Source organism: Dasypus novemcinctus, chromosome 2, assembly GCF_030445035.2.
Source record: "Dasypus novemcinctus isolate mDasNov1 chromosome 2, mDasNov1.1.hap2, whole genome shotgun sequence".
NCBI lineage: Eukaryota > Metazoa > Chordata > Mammalia > Cingulata > Dasypodidae > Dasypus > Dasypus novemcinctus.
In genome coordinates, this window is record NC_080674.1 from 155,499,769 (window position 1) to 155,512,393 (window position 12,625).

The following is a 12,625-nucleotide window of genomic DNA, read 5'->3' on the forward strand; positions in this document are numbered from 1 at the left end:
GGAAAGGAACAAAGGCAAAAGACTCATAAAGAGTTCTTCAAATTTGGTAATTTTCAGGCTTTCTTTCCTCCACTCAAAAAAGTATCCTTTAAATCCTCAAAGAGGGTGGAAAAGAGGCAAAGGCAAAGAGAGCCTGCAATGGGAAGGTTCAACAATGCTTGGTTATCTGTCTTTCTGGATTTATTTCCCTGCTTGTGCCCTTTGAAGGGATATATACGTAAGTTATAAAGTGGTGCATGGAATGGTTTGGTGTCTTTCGGAAAAGAAGTAGCAGGGCATTCTACAATTCTCATACCATATCTCGTCTTATCACCATGTACAATATCATATGACTAACTTTAAAATGATGTATCAATATAGTTTTGGCATCATCTATTCTGAGATGATTTGCAGATCCTTTTCTGCTTTGGAAGCTGCTTCAGCATCAACTCTCCCTTCTCCTGATAGCAGAACTTTTTCTTTTTTCTCAGTTCAATCTGTAGTGTATTTTTTTTAATGTTATTTAAAATGTAATGGGGGGAAACGGACTTGGCCCAGTGGTTAGGGCATCCGTCTACCACATGGGAGGTCCGCGGTTCAAACCCCCGGCCTCCTTGACCTGTGTGGAGCTGGCCCATGCGCAGTGCTGATGCGCGCAAGGAGTGCCCTGCCACGCAGGGGTGTCCCCACGCAGGGGAGCCCCACACACAAGGAGTGCGCCCCGTAAGGAGAGCCGCCCAGCGCGAAACAAAGTGCAGCCTGCCCAGGAATGGCGCCGCCCACACTTCCCGTGCCGCTGACGACAACAGAAGTGGACAAAGAAACAAGATGCAGCAAATAGACACAGAGAACAGACAACCCGGGGGGGGGGGGGGAGGGTTAAATAAATAAATCTTTTTAAAAAATAAATAAATAAAATGTAATGGGTTTTTTAAAATGAGCATTTATCTTTTTAATTGTATTTTTTGAAGATACATAGATCACAAAAAATCTTACATTAAAAAATATAATCCTACGATGATGAAAGAGGTTATTGATGTGGGAGGAATGGGGTGAGGGGGGTGGGGGATATGTGGGAATCTCATATTTTTTGAATGTAACATTCAAAAAAATATAAAGAGAAAAAAAATAAGAGGTTCCCACATACCCCCCACCCTACCCCACCCCACTCCTCTCACATCAACAACCTCCTTCATCACTGTGACACATCCATTGTAGTTGGTGAATACAGCTTGGAGCACTGCTGCACTGCATGGATTATAGTTCATATCATAGTTTATACTCTCCCCCAGTGCATTCAGTGGGTTATGGCAGGATGTATAATGTTCAGCATCTGTCCCTGCAATATCATTTAGGCCGACTCCAAGTCCCGAAAATTCTCCCACGTCACATCTCTTCTTCCTTCTTCCTGCCCTCAGCAACAGATACAAACACACATAGACACATGGATGTATTAATATATACACTATTCTTTGAAAAGTGCAGTGTATGCACTATTATGTGTGTGTGTCTATGTGTGTGTGTATCTATCTTGACGCCATAAGTTAATCAGCATAACCCATCCCCCTGGCAACAGTGATTGGTTCAAGGATAAAAAGTAATTCAAATTGGACCAATGAAAGGCAGATCTAGGACTTTTGTTGGTACATGTGAGGAGACGCCATTATACTATTTTCACTCCCTTTATAGCAACTGCATGCAGCTCTCCAAACATGTCAAGCATTTTCATACCTCTGTAATTTTGCAGATGCTATTCTACTTCTTGAATGAATGAAGAAATCCATTGGTTCTTCCATATGTTATTTTGGCTTGAATCCCCAAACCTTATGCTACCATATTTAACTTAATAAGCATGCACTCACTACCATATACCAGATCACAGATACAACTGAATGGACTACCTCCCTAGCAACAATTCTCCCCTTCTCTTGCCAAATTTCAAGGAAAATTTGGATGCCACTGATACCCCTCTCAACATCAGAATTTGGCCCTAATTGGCTTAAGACCACTAGTTATCTTGCTGGCAATAGGTTTAGGGATGGGTACAGAGTCCACACAGAGGTAATGTAATATTAGGAGATGTTTCCTGAGGATTTAAGGAGATGTGAAGCCCTGCGCAAAGGCAGCCAATTTTCCATCATAAAAGAGAGAGCCAGGAACAGCTGTTGGATCTCCACAAAACAGAGCAGACAGACTGTAGGCCCAGGATGACTTATCTGGGCTCTGGATTGGATTAAGTCTTACCTGAAGCTGGTGTTCTTTTGAACTTTTGAGCTGTGTATTCCAAATTTTTTATTAAGCAAGTTTTAGTATGAATTTTCAGTCCTTTCAGCCAAAAGAATTCTGGCTGATATCTGACAAAAATATTAAACAGCTCAAGAGCCAAAACAGAAACCTGTGGAGAATTATAAACTATATTCTAAGTCAACTCCCAATTGTTCTTTCATTCATCCATTCAAAAAATATTTGAACACATATATGTGTCAGGCACCGTTCTCAGAGCTCAGGGATGCAGCAGTAAATAAAACAAACAAAAATACTTTCCAAGCATTCTAGCATAGGGAAATATGTAATAAACAATAAATTAAAGTATACAGAATGCTGGAAGATGAGGATAGGAAACAATAGAACCGGTTAAGGCAGTTCGGGAGGGCCAAGGATGGAAGGGGACTGACATTTCCATTAAGATAGTTAATACAGGCTTCATTGAGAAGAAGACACTAGAGCAAAGTCTTGAACTAAGGAAATTAGCCATGCAGGTATCTGGGAGAAGAACATTCCAGGAAGAAGAAACAGCAAGTGCTAAGACCCTGAGCTGGCTGAGTTTGAGCAGCAACGAGAGGGAGTTGAACAGGGAGAAAGCAATAGAAGATTGGTCAGCCAGGCAGCTAGAGGGCTGATCACGGAGGGCCTCGTAGGCCACGACGAGGGCCCTTTAACCTGAGTGAGATGGAGAGTCGCTGGAAGATTTTGAATGGAGGAGTGACCAGATATGACCTACAATTTTAAAAGGAATCAGTCTGGCTACCATGTGGAGAACAGATTTTGGGGTCAAGGAAAGGGTAGAAGCAGGGACTTAGAACAATGCATGTTGGAGAGGGTCTTGGATCAAGGTGGCAGCAGTGGAAGAGGTAAAAAGAGTTTGGACCCTGGATTCTTTTTTAACTAGAGCCAATAGGGTTTTCCTTTCTTTCGATTTTTATGTTTAAAAGAGCACCATCAGACCAGAATGTGAATATACTGCAGGCATGGATTCTCATGAGCACTGGGTGAAGACAGACCCCTACGCCACCAAAGGACGCGAATTGTGACCTCATCAGCCCACCACCGCCTGCATACAGCTCGCAGTGTGAGAGAAGCTGCCCGGCACTGGCACTAGACTGCCCTTTAAGAAAAGAAGGGCTTATTTGCTTCCTAAAACTGGCAGAGCTGTATTTTTTCTCTTTATGTGTTTTTCCTCTCAGCTCGTCCTGGTCCGTGAAGCTGGACTTTCTCCACAAATGCAGACATGGCTTCTTTCTGGTTTTCACTGGCAAAAGTTGAAGAAAAGGGTTACTTCTCAAACTTACTTCCTCCTATCAATGTCATTTCAAAAGCTGCCGTCACTGATTCTTTGGCCATTGCTGCTACAATTTTAGAATTGCTGATAATATTTTCTATATACTTGGTGGCTTCTTCAGCCAGTGTGTCAAAGGGAAAAATTCTGCTTATAAGACCAGTTTGTTTGGCATCGTGGGCCAGACGTGGTCACTGGGGAGAGCCATCTCTGTCTCCAGGGACTTCCCAGTGGGCGGGTGAGCCTCTGGGTGCCCCTGTACCTGGAATGGCTCCCAGGAAGATTTCTGCAAATAGAGGTGTTTTTCTTTCCCCCACAACAAAGATGCTATCACACATCACAGCAGGTTCCCAGCTTCTGTCCAGGGTGTAACCATGGACAGCAACTATAACTGGTTTCTTGACCTGGCCCCAGTCAGTCCTGGAGGCCCAGGAACTTGGAGTAACAGCTCTGGAATGTCCGGTTCTGTATTTCCTCAATATCAGCTCCAGCTGCAAAAGCCTTATCCCCGCAGGGGAAAAAAACAGCCCAAAGGCTGAGTTGCCTTTGAAGGCCTCCAGGGCCTGTTGAGTTCCAGGGTCAGGCCACTTGGAAGGTACACTGAGAGCTTTGGGCCGGTTCAGTCCGATCAGATCCGCCTTGCTATTCTTCCCTTCTTATTCTGTGATGCTGCACCCATGGTGCAGGAGTGTGGCGCCAAAAGCTGGCTCAGCATTGCAGCGTGCCATGGACAAGAGCAGCAGGTGCACAGGGAGGGCCATGGCACCCCGAGGATGACTCGAGTCAGTCAGGAGCTCTGACGCATTGCTTCTGGAGTGTGACTCAGGAATGACTCCTAGGTTTTTGGCCTGAAGAACTAGAATGAAGTGCCATCAACTGAGAAGGGGACAGCTGAAGATGGAGAAGTTTCATTCAGGGGACGATCCCCAGTTCATTTGTAAATGTTAAGTCTGAGACGTTTTATTAGACATCCAAGTGGAGATGTTGAAAAGGCAGTTGGTTGTACATCTGGCATTCAGGAGAGAGGATGGGAATAAAGACATAAACTTGGGAGTTGTCGACATACAAATAGTATTTAAAGCCCAAGACTGGATGAAATAACAAAGGGAGTCACTGCAGATGAAAAGAGAGGATATAAGGACCAATTCATTTAATTATCTCATTTAGTCCTCAGAATAACAACATTACTGCTACTGTCAGTTCATTATCATTATTTTTTATTGCTATCCTAATTATACAATTGAGGAAACTGAGGCCTAGAGAAGTTAAGGCCACACAGCGCTTTGACCAATATAACACAAGCTCAGCTGTGTTCAAACATGTACGTAGCCAACTAGAGTCTGAAACCCAGGAAGTCTGACTCTAAAACCTGTGCTCTTAATTATTAGTCAATTTTGCCACCTATTCCCAAGCAGGATTGTTTAATAAGCCGATGGACATTTAGGATTAGAGTTAAGAAGAGGTTGCAGGACCTGAGAGAGGCCAACTGAGCTAAAGGAACTGTTTCCTGCCTCCAAGATAGGACTGGGCTGCAAAAACAATGCCCAGAAAAAAGGTAATGGCTGAATTTCTGTTATCCAAACACAAGGAAGTCACTTGGCTCAGTGATCCTGTAACTTAGTCCAATTCTCTCGTGGATATTGTTTTTTAAAAATGCAGACTTCCAGCCACCCACTTCTAGTGATTCCCATTCAGTATACAGTCACTGGAGCTTGGGAATTTCATTTTGACATGACTCTGGAAATTCTGAACACCTTTTGGAAATATACTACTATAGGATATTTGGATTATCTCTGCCCAGTAAACCTCTACCAAAAAAGGACAATAAAATTGGACTTTATTTATCTTCATTTCACGGATGGGATTAGAATAGAAAGAAGATATCTGGACATGGCTAATGCTAGAGCTTAGCTTGTAAAAATAGTTTGATATTCTTTATAAGGATCTTTAGTCTTTCGTCAACTGTAATCAACTGCCACTTGAACTGAAATCAGCCTTATTTATTATTTATATAATAAATGAAACTGGGCTTCAAGTTTGCAAAGCAAATGGTGGGTCTTTGCTAAATATTCACTGAAAAGATGAAGTGTGTTAGAATTTTATGTCGTGTATTTGTCAGCAAAGACATAAGCTTAGTTGAATATCTTCACCCAAAGACAGTTGCAATCTAAGTGTAGTAGCATTTCACTTAAGCTATCAAGCAACATCATTTACAATAGAAACTGCCAAAGATCTGCACTGCCAAAGAGCTATAAATAGAGTGGGTTTCTGTGAATGCCTGCTCCCTTTTCAGCTCTGATTAAATAGATAAGTCCAGAGCTTCTCAGAAATGCACAAATTATAAACTCCAATAATTCAACAGTTGAATAAGCCCAGAAAAACATGAGGAAAATAGCTAATATTTGTTCCCAGTGTAGTTAGAATCTAAAGGTAATTGCAAAAATGATTTCCTCCAATACCAAATGCCATTACCAAATGTTTGCATATCCTATTGCTTTCTGTTTCTACTCGGAGTTTTAAAAGCAGTCCTGACAAATTGCCTCTATTTTAGCAATGTGACTAATCACCATATTAATAGGATGTAGTTTCATTTTAAGAATTTTTCCAGACCACAGACTCATCCCCGTGGTTTCATGGGGGACAGGGGTGGCAATCAATGAGAAGGGACTAATTTCTAAAGCAGGTAAACCCAGACAAATAACAATGATTTCTCTCCTGACCTCCACTCTACCCCAACCTCCTCTTCTTTTGGGCAAGGGAAAATATGGGAACAAAGAAGAAATAATTTCTCATTTCCATCCAACCACCTGTCCATGTCCATCAATAATGCATCCTTCTAATCACATTTTATTAAACATTTACATAGCAGTATAGTGTACTAGTTAAGATCATGGGCTCTTATTTGAGCGATCATGAGCAAGTTATCGGTTTCCCCATCTGAAAACTGGGACTAGTGAAAGTATTCATCTCATTAGGGCAGTTAAGAATATTAGATGGCTTTGGATGAATTGTATGCTTTCTTAAAATATATCAATAAAATTGTTTGTTAAAGAAAAGAATATTAGATGGGATAATGTACATATAATTGCCAGCAGAGGGTCTGGGGCACAATAGATGCTCTACTGCTGTGATTGTCACTTTTATCTATGCATATACTCAATTGGACACAAACATGCACGCACACAGGCTACCCCTACTTTTTTGCCACTTTGCAGTTCACTATTTCACTTAGCCAGTTGCTGCCTAATAAGCATCTCTGCTTCATCTCTTTCAGTTAGCCACTCACTCCATGGTTGTTGCTGTTGGCTCTAACAATGGTACATCAACAGATGATAAGACCCATCTAAGAATGGCTTTGCAATACTCTGATATCTGAGGAGGAGTTCAGGAATGCAGGGGCGTTGTCTTCTTCATAAGCTGGGGAATGAAAAAGACAAAGGGCATCCTCATCATGTGCCGGGGAGGTGGATGCACTAAAGTTATCTGCTCCCATGCTCCGAGTCAACACATACTTGTGCTACCACCATGTCATCATAAAGAACAGAGTCATCATAAAGGATGGAGTGAGTTGAACTTGAGACTCCCCATCTGGCCTGACTATGTACAATGCAAATGTTATTAAGGGATAGGTTTAGGTTATTAGCTGATAGGATCCCACTTCTGGGGGATCTGACTGCTTTGGTAGCTGCAATTGGAAAAGCATTCTTTTTCTTTGAATTTCCATTCATGGGGTGTCCATCATTTTCTAAGCACTATGCTACATGATTTGGGGAAATTGGCAAATAGGCAAGATTCCTGAACTCAAGGTAATAATGACAAGGTACAGGACACATGATTTCTCTGACAAATGCCAGCAGCAGACCTAGACCACTACAGATACTTAATAAAGACTTGCTGAATGAATGAACAAATGCACAAGCTGAGCAATCTCACCTACAAGACCAGAGGAGAAAATGAAACGAATCACCCCAAATTGAGGAGCCTCTCTTGCTAGTTACCATTGCCAAAAGACATTTTTCGCTTTGCAGCTTCTAAGCCTGGTCTGCAAGCACAAGCCCTGACTTAGAGCATTGATTCCTGGTGAGCACTGTCACCTTGTGATTACTGCTATTAATTAAGGTCCACTCTGGCCTTTTGAGAGCATAGAGATAGGCACTTGATACAGCACAACTGGCAAGGAGAAGCATCTGCTTAAATCATCAGCCTGGGTCCCCATCCCACAAGAACGCCATTTTTTAGAGGGGAAGTAAGAAATTGGCTAAATTCTTCTGAAATGTTGGGAGCTAACCCTTTGTTAGCTCCTGGCATCCCTGCTCTCCTCTGACAGCATGGAAGTCGTCCACCAAGAGCTGTACATTAACAGGCACTATTCCGTGACAATCAATACAATAAATTGCTCCCATGCATATCCTATCAGCTACTAGCTGTAATGTGAATACAATCATGCTTTAGCTTTCAAGACACTCAAAAACTGAGAATGTACCATCTGTGGATTCTTGTCATCACATAAAGCAAATAATTGTTTTCTTAAAAATCCATGCCACTATTGCTAATTTTTTCATTTCCACAAGCGATACCACTAACAACCTCTGGGTATTTACACAGTTTATTTAATTACGCAGAGAGTTTGTGTGTACTGCGCATTATACAGTAGGTCCATGTATACTGAGCTAGCAATCCTGATTTCTAAAACCAGGTCTCTTGCTTTGTTTCTTTTCTCTGTCTTTAACAGAAGGACAATAATACCCGTTTTTCTGGCCTCTGGAGGGATTAATGTGCCTAAGAGCTGTAAAGCTGAAAGATGCTGCAACTGTGCTGAATATGATAGAACAAGATATGCTTTGTAACCTCATGCTTAAAGAAACCTATCTACTAGGCATATCCGGCTACCAGCAGCCGAGCACTTTACTGTCGTCAAATGGTATTTACTGAATATTCAATAACTGTCTTGTGAACTCCAAATTAACAGGAGACTCTGGAGAAGGTAATTTTAAAACATCATCCCCCTCCTTTGTTATCTGTATTTGTTTGTTTCAGAGTCTGATATTGTTATTGGGACAGAGGACCCCAATGCACAGCTGTAATTTTCCTTTGAAAGCTTAGAAAGCCGCTCCTAAAAACGCCCAGCTTAGATGTTGGAGTTCAGAGGTTGGCAGGGTGCAGCTGGGCAGCCACAAGTGCCGGCGAATGCCACGAATATGGAAGAAAACTGGGGCCTGTCTCAGGTGCAGGTGGGGAAATGGACAAACAAGCCATTAATCTTCTTTCTTTCTGTAACTACGCCATCCTAGACAGGAATTTGTCTTATTTTTAGTCTCCTTCTTAGGAGCTTTCCATTTTTATCTGTTTCTCTGGGGGCTGGGTGAGTTTGTTTTTGATCCTCTAATTGGCTTTTACCCTCCAATCCTTTCTGGTTTCCCCAGAAGGCAAATTGGCCCTTTCCCTGCCTACTTTTCCCCAACTTTTTCCACTTCATTGCCTCATTTTGCTTCTGTTTTTCATCTTCCAATGAGACTTCCCCTTCCCTTTCCCCTAACGTCTCAGTGGAGAGATCTGTCAAGCCTCCCAGGACCACGGCTTACCCTCTCTTCCCCTGCTGAAGCCCTCCCCAGTTTCCACGGTGGCAATTTATTTCCCTTACCCACAGCATCCACAGTCCTTAGTTTTCATTCTCTCTGCAACACATTCTATGATGATTTGTACCCATGAGCTCCTTACTGGTAGGGATATGCCAGAGGATAAACTTTCAGACACCATATGACACTCAACAGAGTACTGTGTCTAGAGGAGGTGCTTAGGAAATATTTCTGGACAAATGAATGCTGTTTGGACAAATTATACTTGGCACTGGTACCAAAAACAAAAACAAAATAACAATAGCAGTAATTAATATTTCCTCAGCACCTAGAATGTTCCAGACACATGGCTAGGATCTTTCTAAACCTTATCATAATTTTATTCCAGTGTATAGAAGAGGAATCACAGCCCTGAGAGGTTAAGCAACTTTCTCTAGCTAACAAATGGCAGATCTGGGTGTCAGGTCCAGGTCAGTCTGACCCTGGAGTTTGTTCTCCTAGCCATTTTGTTGCAATGTCCTCTTTTTCCTTTTTGGGCCGCTTAGATCTATTCAGACTCAACAAGAGTGACTTTGTCTAAGACTTTATAAAACCTTGCATAAGGAAAGGTGATGGACACACTGAAAACTCAGAGGTGACTTTTTAATTTCCATAGGGAATGCCTGCTGATGCCTGACAGAACAAAGCCATGGCCATAGAGTTTATCTACTCCCTAATTTTTAGGGTGGAAGTGACTTCGTTCCTAAACGACACAGACCATCTAGGTTTCTACATGAAATTTTGTTACCTAACAATGACCATATCAGTTAATTGCACTGGGGTAATTTAAATAAGAACACCATAAACATTTTAACTCTGAATGAGACACACAAAGGTGGAGAGGGAATGGGAGAGGGCCAAAGGAAGGACTGCTTTGTGAGGTGGTGGAGAAGAGTGAGTGGGGGCCTCTGTTTACTCTGTTAAATACCAGCACAGTAAGAGCCCAAGGTCAGCATAAGAAGTGTGAAACCTCACGATGGACTATAGTTAATAGTGCAATTATAAAAATGTTCTTTAATGAATTGTAACAAATGTACCACACTAAGGCAAGGTGTTAATAATAGAGTGGTATCTGGGGATTGTCTATTTTATGCATGATTTTTCTGTAAACCTACAACTTCTCTAATTAAAAAAGTGTGAAACCAGTTAGGGATTCTCAGCTTCTGGCTGACGGCGCCTATGCATGGGGCACACCTGACTCCTGCTGCACTGCAGTTGCTCAGCCTTGCTGCAGATGGCACAGTGCCAGTCTGGCCTGGACAAGGCACGTCCACTTTTTAGTCTTAGGCTAAAAGAGCTACAACCCAAAACAATAGAGGGGAACAAAAGGGATTCAGCAACAGTGGGAATGAAGCATGAATCACAGATAGAGGAGATTATCATCAAAAGCTTTACAAAATCTGCCAAAGCAATATAGCTCTCTGCTAATGACTGTGACTGTAATTTCTGCATATTTTAACAGATGTTCTGTTTATAAAACTGCAAACGGATTTAGGGGTTATGAATAAAGCCAGGAGACCCCAGAGATGTTTCTTTGTACGATCAACTGACCACAGGCCATTTGTTTTACAACAAAGATGCTCAATGATCCATAGTCCCTGATTTATACCAGTCCACGTACACTAATGGTTGATGTCTCCATGGTACTTCTCATTAGCATCTGAAGGGGATTGGAGGAAAAGAGATTATGGGAATAGCTCCCCATTGCTTGACATGATAGTTCATTAGTGGGTGCGGAACCTATCTGAAAAAAAACTAGATAATCATAAGCTGAAATTTGAATTATTACAATAATTAAGAAATCCAATTTAATGATGTAAAAAAAGAACGTCTTTGTGTAAACCTAGCTGTATGCAACCTGGTAAGCTAGAAATGAGAGGGTGTTTTACATTGTCCAAATAAAAGGCAAATCATGCTAAACTTCCAATAATAATTATCATCCTAATAGTAAATGTTGTTGACTTTTACTGAAGACCTACTATGCATCAGGCATTCTGCTGAGTAATTTATATAAGTTGTCTCACTTCATCTTCACAACTGTATATTATAAGGATTTCTGTGGACTGGACTGGAAAGGAATCAAGTTTGGGAGCATTCCCAGCTACTAGCTACATTGTTCCTTCTCATCACCCTTCTCCTTCTCTATGTGTGTTCTCTCTAATGCTATCTCTAGCAAATTTCTCTGCTTACTCATCCTCACTGCTGCCTCATTTCCTTACAGCTCTGACTTGAACACATGGTGTCATTTTATCTAAAACTCTCAAAACTAAATGCCCCATCCTGATGGCATTGTCTAGCTTAAATTCTCAAGGGAAGGAATCTAATTGGCTCAAGTAAATTTTTTTTTGGCACTAGGCCTTGAGAATTTAAGCTACTGATTTGCTGCCTGTCAGTCTTTGCCCTGTAGTCCAATCAGCTGTGGATGTATGAGGAAGGGGTACAAAGAACACAAAATGGGGTCTCCCTGTTTTAACACTTTGAGTGGAATCCACTCTCTCTTTAGATGAGAAAGCCCCCTTCAATACGTCTAAATTCAGCCCTGAGGGTGGTAGAAAAGGGTATAGACAATGGAGTCAGGCCACCTATAGAGAGGCCTCTTATTAGATGTAGGACTTGGGCAGTTACCTTATGAGCCTGAGCTTTATTCATTCATCCATAAAATGGGAATATTATAACCACCTACTTCATAAGGTTGTTATAAGAATGAAAAGGATGTGCAAGTACTGGACACAGTCCCTGTAAGAAAAACCATACTTAATAAATGTTAGCTATTACCACAATTTGATTAACACATTTGATTAATAATAAATTATAATTGCAATCACAATTCCTAAGCAGATAAACCCAAATTCAAAGATTAGTTAGTACTCGAGTGGCTCCACTTAACCATGCTGGGATGAGAGAAAGGAGCAGCTGCATGTGTCTGCCATTCAAATCAACTTGGTAATTCTGTTTTTATTGTGAACAGACAAAAGCTGGGTCCTCAACTGGTTCTCAATGATGAGAGTCTTTGTGTCTAACAGAGGTGCCAGGGGTGCTCTCAGGCCCTCCTCAATGACCCCCACAAATGCCCAATTGTCTTGGGGCACAAGAAATAACATCTGGCTCTATGGAACTCACCCAAAATTTTAAACCCTGGCCCCCAGTTCCATGCCCCTTTTTTTCCATCTAGAGTCCTACCTTCGAAATCTGCTTTCCATCATTTCTCTGAAAAGCATCCCGCCCTTCCATTTGAAATGTCTGGGTCAGTACCCAACATCTGGCACAGCTACCCCCAAATTTGTTGGTTAATTAAATTCTACCCAAGAACTCAACAGGGGGTGGCAAATGAATACCTGAGGGCACTGCCTGGCTCTGGAAGTTTCATTTGAGTGCAAATTATCACAATATGCATGTATTCGTGAGCACAAAGGAATTAGTAAATGCTCCAGAAACATCACCTTATTCCATCTGTTGCCAAAGTTCACATTAAGTA

The 12,625-nt window shown here is 41.7% G+C and overlaps 1 protein-coding gene and 1 pseudogene across 15 annotated transcripts in view; both read right to left on the bottom strand.

The window, feature by feature from the left end:
• PPP2R2B (protein phosphatase 2 regulatory subunit Bbeta) overlaps window positions 1–12,625 on the bottom strand; it is a 497,691-nt gene that overhangs the window by 176,620 nt on the left and 308,446 nt on the right. The window lies entirely within an intron of this gene.
• On the bottom strand, window positions 3,424–7,549 carry LOC139439860 (enoyl-CoA hydratase, mitochondrial pseudogene; annotated as a pseudogene).